The 8714-nt window shown below is 40.4% G+C and overlaps 1 protein-coding gene across 5 annotated transcripts in view; it reads left to right on the top strand.

Annotated features, from left to right (window-relative positions):
* The window catches only part of ampd2a (adenosine monophosphate deaminase 2a), a 22856-nt gene that overhangs the window by 3055 nt on the left and 11087 nt on the right, over positions 1-8714 (top strand). The window contains exon 1 of one of the 5 annotated variants that reach the window (XM_020607785.1): positions 6923-7292. The exons of the other annotated variants lie outside the window; for them this stretch is intronic. The gene's annotated coding sequence lies outside the window, so the exon portion shown is untranslated. Of the gene's footprint in view, positions 1-6922; positions 7293-8714 lie in introns of those variants that run through there. 5 annotated transcript variants of the gene reach the window in all.

Genomic DNA, 8714 nt, shown 5'->3' with positions numbered 1-8714 from the left:
GTGTGAAATTATTACAGATAAATTTGCTTGTGCTGTGGCACTGAAGATTCTGAATCTCTAGTTTGTTTCTCAGTTTGGTTTGTCTCTATTGATGAGACATTAGTTGAACTGAAGGAGGTTTGGCTAATATTGTATAGGTGTCCTTTAGCGTGCACGTGTTGAACTGATGACAATATCTTTAACTAAACTATCGCTGAAACTAAGTGAATTCATTGATAAATGTGTTTTGTTTATTAATCTGTTTACTGTGTAATATGCAAGAATATATGGACAAAATCATACAAGTGTCTAAAGGGGGTTCACTTTGTGCAGAATGGAAAATGGCTGCAGATTGTTGTTGGTGAGATATGAATTAAAATGTTTGTCACTTTACATATTTTTTTGTTCTTTATTTAACAGGATAATACATTTATTGTACTGGAAATTTGAAATAACATTTGATTACTTTTAAAAAAATGATTAGCTAGTAAAATTAATGTAGTGTCAGCTACAGTTGTCAGTCAGCAAATCATGTCGACTCAAAACTAAATGATGATCTTGACTAACTGACAAAAGTCAGATTTATTTAGTGCATTAAATGCATTATAATACAAGCAAACTTAACACATTAAGATGTAGCTCTTACTCTGCTTTTACTGAATTTACTGTCATTTTATCTATGCTGATTAAATAATGCACTGCTGTGGACATGTGAGCCACTAAACCCTACATTAAGTATTCATTAATTCTTTCTTTGGCTTATTGGCAACTTGTAAAGGGATGCTCTGCCCTTAGTGGGCACCTTTATCCCCCCACCACAAAGTGTTTATCAGGGGTCCAGTGGCTGTGAGCATTTCTTATCTCATTAGCTCAGGCAGAACATAGGAATCGTCTTATCTTGGAGCTTCACCTCTGTCATCATGGTGACGGTGCTCTACCCAACATATATTATTTTTGCATTTAGGAAAAGCAGTTTTCAATTTCAAGCCTTTTTCAAGCCTTTTTCAATTTATGGGTTTAGCAGCTTTATTTATTTAGTCAGTCCAATTCATTTCATTCTCAAATGCTGTTCTTATAAATAGGATCGATGTTACTGACAATATCATAAACATATTTAACATAAGTACAATCATATTTTAGGCACACTTGGTTACAACAGGCCTTTATTTCACTGGCATGTGCATGGTGGTGTATTGCAGTGTGTGTGTTATCGTAGTGTCAGTTCAAAAGATACTGTAGGAGTTTAATTAACCTTTTAGTATGATAGGAAATAGAACACAGGATTATGGCCCTAGGATTACTTTTGAAGCTTATGCTAACTCTGGAGAGGAGCTGGAAAGTTGGCCTAACAATTTATCTGTGAGGAAATTAAATGTTAATATTGATTTAAATTAAAGCTACTTCCTTGGAGTGTCATAGCACAGCATAAATGTTGGATGTCTCGAGGGTTGCAGCACATCCTAAGCCGTTACTCTCATTGACACACACACTATAGTGTATTTGCTGAGGAAGCCTGCCTTTGCTGCAGTAATAAATAATGTGGAGGCCTGTCTGTCCATGTAGACATTTAAGGCCTCTCAGTTAGTCGTTTGGCTGAGCGGGCTGCACCCCCTGTCCGTCACAAGAGCCACTTGTAGGCTGCCCAGTACAGTGCTTCTGTCTGACCACACCAGGCTGTTGGCATCCTTAATGGTGAGTTGCTGCTGTAGAAAAATGCAATGTTGCTGGTGTTTGAGCAGTTGGTGTGTAAGGCTTCAACATTACCTGTGCTGCTTCTCTCAACATTACCGTATATAGCTGTGTCCCATGGTGGCTTTATTTTCAAGAACCTCCAGTTTATCTTTTTTTTCCCAACTAAGTTCACTTCTGCACATTTGAAGTAGATCTCTTATGTAAGTATCAGTGCTGATTTGCTGGTGAAAGCACTGATTACTCAGTGTTCTCGTCTGCAGGGTTCTGCCTTGTCTTTGCCTGCGAGCCTTTCTCACCCACTGGACTCTGCATCACATGAAGCGGAATATGCAATGCAGCTGAGGACATGTGATATGATGTATTGAAGCTAGAGATGGCGGGAATTCTTCTGCACTTTTATCTGTAGGCTGATTGGCAAGCTTACCATGATTTTGTTGGATTCCTTTAAGTTGGTTTGTCAGCAGTTAACACGCTATGGATTTTTGTGCTCTGTATGGTAATGGAAAGTCTGAGGAGAATATGGAGGGTCTCTGGTGTATGCAGTACATGTGACATATAATTTTTCCACTGACTCGAGCATGTTTGAGAGATGATGCTGAAAACAGTGTCATATGAATATTTGAGTTATTCTAAATGAATGCATATTTCGTATTTGGGCTGTATGCTTTGTGCTACATGACATGCATTCAATATCGTGAACTGCATCAGCTGATGGTCGGGTGAACCAGACGAACATCAATCATAACCAGGATCAGTCCACGCTTCACATTGATCTGTATGCTGTACGCTGTACATCTTGACTAGTTACTGGCTGGTTCTCCTTCCAACCCTCCAGCCTCCCCCTGCTGTGGTTTAGTGTCATCAGTTATATTGGTCCTGCCGTTGCATGTTTCTGGGGCTTGTATCTTTAAATTAAGTGTATTCTGATGACTTAAATAAGTCATGTGCACTCTGTTCTGTAACCCCCTGGGCGTCTTTGTCACACGTCTTACAGAATCATTACCATACCTACACATTTTTGTCCTTTGGACTTTAACCTGCACCTCTAGTGACCCCATAGCTGTCCATCTCACCCCACCCACTGTCACTGCAGTCAGTAGAATCTCTTGACAAACAAACACTTGTACACACTTTTGGTTCTGAACCCCAGTGTCACTGCACAGTTAAGCCATAGGTTTGGCTTTTGTGTTACAAAACAGCAAAACTTTGTGTGTAACCTGCATATATGGGGAATTTGTTTTGGTTAAACTTCATGAATATTTACTTATGATTTGTACAGTTCTGTATATTTCCATCTTGCCACTAGAGGGTGGTTCTGGTACACAAGTATTTAGTTAGGTCAGTCCATCAGTTTGAAACAAGTGGTTGTTTTTGAATGGAAAATTCTTTGGCTTTCGTCTGCTGTGAATAGCTTAGTTCCTTCTCACATAATAGGGGGAGTGTGCCAGTTCCAGAATAGGGATCTTGGATAACTATGAACCAAGACCTTGAAAGCTATAACATCAACAGGTGGGCCTGTTGTTGCTGGAGGCAACCAGACAGCCAGCGGCGCCACAATATCTGTCCTTTTTAATCATCACCGTACAATAAACATGCACACATTCTCATACACACAGGGCAGCTCGACTCAACTTCACGCCATTGTACACACCATAACTCACTGAGGAGATCTGCTGGCTGACAGCTGCTTATGCCCATGGGCTATAAGGGGCTACATTTAAGCATGTTGCTTTGTCTTGTCTCTACTCTTAGCGTGGCTCCTAATGAAGACCCACCTTATTTGATCACTGACGAACCAGCATCAGCTGATGTTTGATCCCTAAATGGCTTTTTATTGTCCTATGACCTCAGTGAGTCAGTTGCCCACCACCCCCTGTTTAATGAGCTCATATTTTTGTTTTTATTAGGAATGCATGCAGACATTTGTTCAACACACACACACACACACGCACTCATACACCACAATTTCCTGATCCCGTGAGACCTCTAAGGATAAACTTTTTTTTAGCAGAATGGTGAGTTGTGAGTCATAAATCAATGATGACACATGACCACCAGTCCAGTCCATCAAACAGTTTTGCAGTTATCAGAATTGCTAAACTGTCCTTCAGTAGCAAATTCTTTGTGTTGTTTGCACTAGCACATTCTTCTAAACCACTGAAGTCAAACATCGAGCTTTCCTTATAAAGCTCAGGGGTTGAAAATATTAGTGCATTAATCTAGCCTATTCATTGATTGACTGAAAATCAGCTATTTAATAGTTCATTTAAATACCATTCTCCAGGTTCCACCATCTTAAATATGATGATATGCTGCTTTTCCGTGTGTTATATCATTGCAAGGTTAATATCCTTGGGTTTTAAGTTGTTGATCAGACGAGATAAAATATCCTGTCACTTTGGGCTGTGGGAAATTAAATGGGCAATTTTTCACAGTGTTGTGACTGTGCATACACTAAATGATGAATTAATTGATTGGTATAGTAATGAAACATTACAGTTATATATGCAGCTAAATCACTAAAAGCTCACCATGTGTCCAAAGTCTGACCCAGCCTTGAAACCGACTTTCTAGCATGTACGGTATGCTTTCATGGCAGTTCTATCCAACAACAAGACACTAAATTTAAGCAGAAAGGTAAGTCTGAGAGTCTCAAAGTAAACACAGCAGTGCCAAGGTGTGTGTATGTCCACGCGAGTTTGCATTGACATTCACAGAAACGGGACACGTGTTATCAGAAGCCTCTGCACTTAGTAATGAACACCCCTTTTTATTTCCCCTGGCTTTGATCGCAGACACACCTCTTCTCTCCGAAGAGGGATATTAAGCTCCTGATGTTGAAGTAGTGCTAAGTGCTGTGTGTTACTTGTTGACAATGTCAAGTGACACAGTGCTGGCCTTAGCTATATTGAGATATGGTGGTGAGAGCTGCACTGGCAGAGGTGGCAAGAGTAGCTGAGCAGGAGTCTGGATAATCACAGAGGGTTGGGAGAGGGTGAATGTGTGTGTCTATTCTGGAGTGTGTGACATTCAGTGTGCACATGGCTGTGTCCATCTACAAATGTGTTGTGAGAATAGAGCATGTATTTTTGTGTCATGGGCTGTGAGGAGGGTTTATTGTTTTGAGAAAATTCCTGATTGGTGTGAATACTGAGAAGTGTTGAGTATTTTGTTTCTCCTGTTATATTCACGTGGGATTTTCTGTGCAGGGTCAGAGATTAGGTTTGCTTGACAACAGCCTTAACAATAATAATAAACTCTTGTCCTCCTCTGGGAGAAAGGGAGTGAAAATGGTACATAGCTGCTTCCTTGTGCTGTTAATTGGTCTTCTGGGAACGAGATGCTGAACATAACAGATCAGTCTGAGGTAGAAAAATAAACCAAATCATGGCATTTTAGTTGTAAACATGTAGGAGTTGGATTTTTTGGACTAAGTTAATTCTTTTCCACAGTGCAAGGATTTCCCAATTTTTAAGCTTCTCAATTGCAAATGCTTTTAGTCATTGTGGACCACAATCTAAAATCTGTAAGATTATAGTTGTATCAAAATAGAAACTTTCACTGATAAGTTAGAGTAATGCAAAGATGCTTTAGAAACCAATTTTTCACCCACCAGACAGTCTCCCATCACATCCTGTTTCCTAGTAATGAAGTAAACTATGGATTCCTGGTTGCAAAAAATTTCACAAAACGCCTTTTTTTTGGCCACTTCGGTCTGGCAACCTTTGTTTCAGGCTTTTAGCTGCCAAGAGGTCCTCCTTGGTTACTTGAGGTTCAAATTAAATTTTTAAAATAACCTTCACTAGGTGCTGCACAGGCCTAATTTATGAGCCTGATTTTGACAACACAGGGTAGTGAAGCTGGAATAACAACAGGCAACAGAGTGTCACGGAGCGGGATGGCGTAGGGGAGAGACACCACACCCTGTCCCATTTTCACTGGATTTGTCAGGCAATGTGTAAAATTTTAACGTAACCTTTAACTTTAAACGGTTCAACCACACCAGTGTTTTGTAATGTTCTTTAAATGAAATCCTCCTTGTGGCAAAAAGCCTGCAATAGACTGTTGACTTGCCTTAATGTATTTAGAACTCAGCTGAGCTGTAAAAATGCTGACCACTGAGTACACAGCTGAAAGGTTGTGGACACATCACTTACCACTACATTTTAGGCCCATCATGGTATGGGTTGCACAGCTGGAGCAATGAGAGCACTGTGTATCTGAGTCAGCCTTTTTCTAACACTGTGGGTGATGGGTAGGTGTAGTCAGTATATTATCCATGATATTTCTAGGGTGGGCAGGTTCTCATCTGCTTTTGCTTTAGGAGCTCACCCTACTAGTATGGTACAGTTCATGATTTTGACACATTCCTCACCTTTCAGTCAACTTCAACAATCATGCATTCATGTAACCGGTGAGAGGAATTTCACATGTCTCTATGTTGCTGAGGTACCTAATGTCAGTCGATGTGGTTCTCAGATTTTAGAGGCGAGTACCCCAAAAGCAGTTGGATCATTTGCATGTGATGGTATCACAAGAAAATGAGGATGTGTCCAGAAGTCATTTCCTGGTGTGGTTTGTGTGTCTTTCATGCCAATTTTTTTGTGTTGTGTACCTATCCTGCTCTGGAGTCATGCAGTCGGTGGAGAAAGCAACATACCATGCAATATGCAAATGAGCTCACTCGCATGTACACACAGACATTGGCCTTTGTGCTCAGTCATGCGAATAATGACCTCATCCAACTCTTCTGACGTTGGAACTCATTTAAGATAAGTTATTTTCCATCATATGAAAAACGGATGCATCAGCATTCAGCACAGGCTCACCAGACTAGAAAATAATAACAGTAAGCCTGGTAAGATGATAAATAAGGAAAATATAAAGGAAAAACAACAAGCCTATACCACATCACAGTGCTATAGTGTTGGTAACTACATGAAGCAAAAGTATTGATAGAGTACAAATGATTACATATACCATAAGGAATGTCTGAATCTCTGCAATTAAACATTTTAATGTACATGTAACAACAGTTTTCAAAAGCTGGTATTGAATTGAACAGTGTGTAGTCGTGAGAAGCTGTGTGTTCATGAATAAGAAGTAGGAGGTGGGAGTGGCCAGAGATTCAGGGGCCTATCCATTTTACAGCACAATAGAGTATTATTGTCCTCCCCTCTTTTGCCACGTGGTATGTTCCAACCCAGTATTTAAATCCGGGAGCTTGAAGGCAGTGCTGCTCATGCACTGAAAACCGGTATAATACAGGAAGCAGCTGGGAGACAGAGACAGAGGCAGAGAGAGAGAATCCGAGGAAAGAGGAGAACAAACCCTGCCTCACCAGCACCTGGAGGTGACGACAGTTATAACAGGAGAAGCAAAGAAAAAGAGGGGAGGTTCTGAGATCCCGGTGTTAAAGCAGCTGCTGTTTTGGAGCAAGACTATCCTGTCTCTCTCCTTTCTCTTTTTGCTGTCATTCTCTCTCTTCCACTGTATCATCGGGGGAGGGTGCATTGGCTGTCCCAGGCCTAGTTACATGTCCCAGCATCCTGCAAGAGCTCAGACAAGGCCACCTCGACCCAACTGAGACTGTAAGAACAGAACAAGACAAGGAGACAGAGGTACTGTAACCTATGCTGATTCATCAAGAACAGCACCTTATACTGTGGAGCCTGTTTGTGTGGCTACTGTGCTACTAGAAGTTTGACTGGTTCTGTGTAAGGCATGGTACACATCACTCCAAAAATACTGCACAAGCAAGAGAATAGTAACACTTTAGGTGCCACACAGTCGCTGTGTACTGTAATGAGCATACAGAAGACAGTGGGAGGAGATGTAGAAATAAGGGGGATTTTCTTTATGAGGTAGCATAAACGAATGGAAAAGAAAAATATATTATGCATTTGTTACCACGGTCAGTTGCTATGATGCTGATCTTTGTAAAGCCCGTGTTCCATAGGTTATTGCAGAGTCTGGCTGTTGCAGAGAGTGAACATTTGAGCCATCTAGTCCTATTTCTTGAGCATCCAGAATTTTGCATTATTTTTGTCCAGTGGATTAATCACTGGAATTCATGTGTGTCTGCTGACACTCATGTACAGTGTATCAAATGTTTTACTGCAGTAAAACAAAGGCAGTGTCAGCAGTATGTCATTCATCTTCATGATCACAGCTGTGTGACTGCACAGACAGATGGTATAAACTGCTCAGGTTCAGAGTCCACGTGAACTGAAGCAACCTTTGTGATGTTTTTAAGTGTGCTTGTGAGAACAGCTGCCATTTGTTTGGTGTTGACTAGTGACTTATGTCTTTCCTTAGTGACTGTTTGTGTTATAAAAAGCTGTGGGGAGTAGCTGTTAAAGAGGATGTCTCTTACCATAGTATTAAGAATTGTCTTATTGGGTTTTTATTCATGCACTAGAATGTATATTTGTCTTTCTGTCGGGGAGTTTTTCAGTTTTTTTTAAATAAGAAAATTATGCCCCATCTGGCATTAGTCTTTAACGGGCAGATTTCACCACCCTGGTTTTGTTCCCTTATACCTGGCCTGAGTACTGATAATACATTTTCAAGATGAAACCCCAAAGTAGAGGTTTGTTCTTATCTGTAGTTGCTAAGGAACATCTGTCATATGCTCCCTCTCAGGAATTAAAGTGAAATCTGTAAATAAAAACACAAGTGTTTCTAAATACTGGAACCACACTCGCTATAGATCCAAAACTAAACTACAACCCATTACTAAAGGAAAACTCACAAATGCATACACTGGTGTTTTTGTTTTTAATGCCATCACCATTTTCTCTCATAGAATACCCACCATGCATTGCTGATGTATGACATTTCTGGCTGTACATGACTGTAACAGACATCAGCCTCACTTGTTTGCCTTGGTTCAATTTAATTTCACTACAAATATAGGTAGACGGCCTGATTATGTTGGAGTTTACATGTGTACAACACCTGGTCCGCTGTGTAACAAGAAGTAGGGGTGGGCAGTATTTTGGTATTATTGTTTGAGTTTCAGCAGAATCGTATTGTGATGA

This window comes from Monopterus albus, unplaced genomic scaffold (assembly GCF_001952655.1).
Source record: "Monopterus albus unplaced genomic scaffold, M_albus_1.0 scaffold89.1, whole genome shotgun sequence".
In the NCBI taxonomy this organism is placed as follows: Eukaryota; Metazoa; Chordata; class Actinopteri; order Synbranchiformes; family Synbranchidae; genus Monopterus; species Monopterus albus.
Note: the sequence above shows the minus strand (reverse complement) of the source record. Positions and strands in the feature narration are given on the sequence as shown.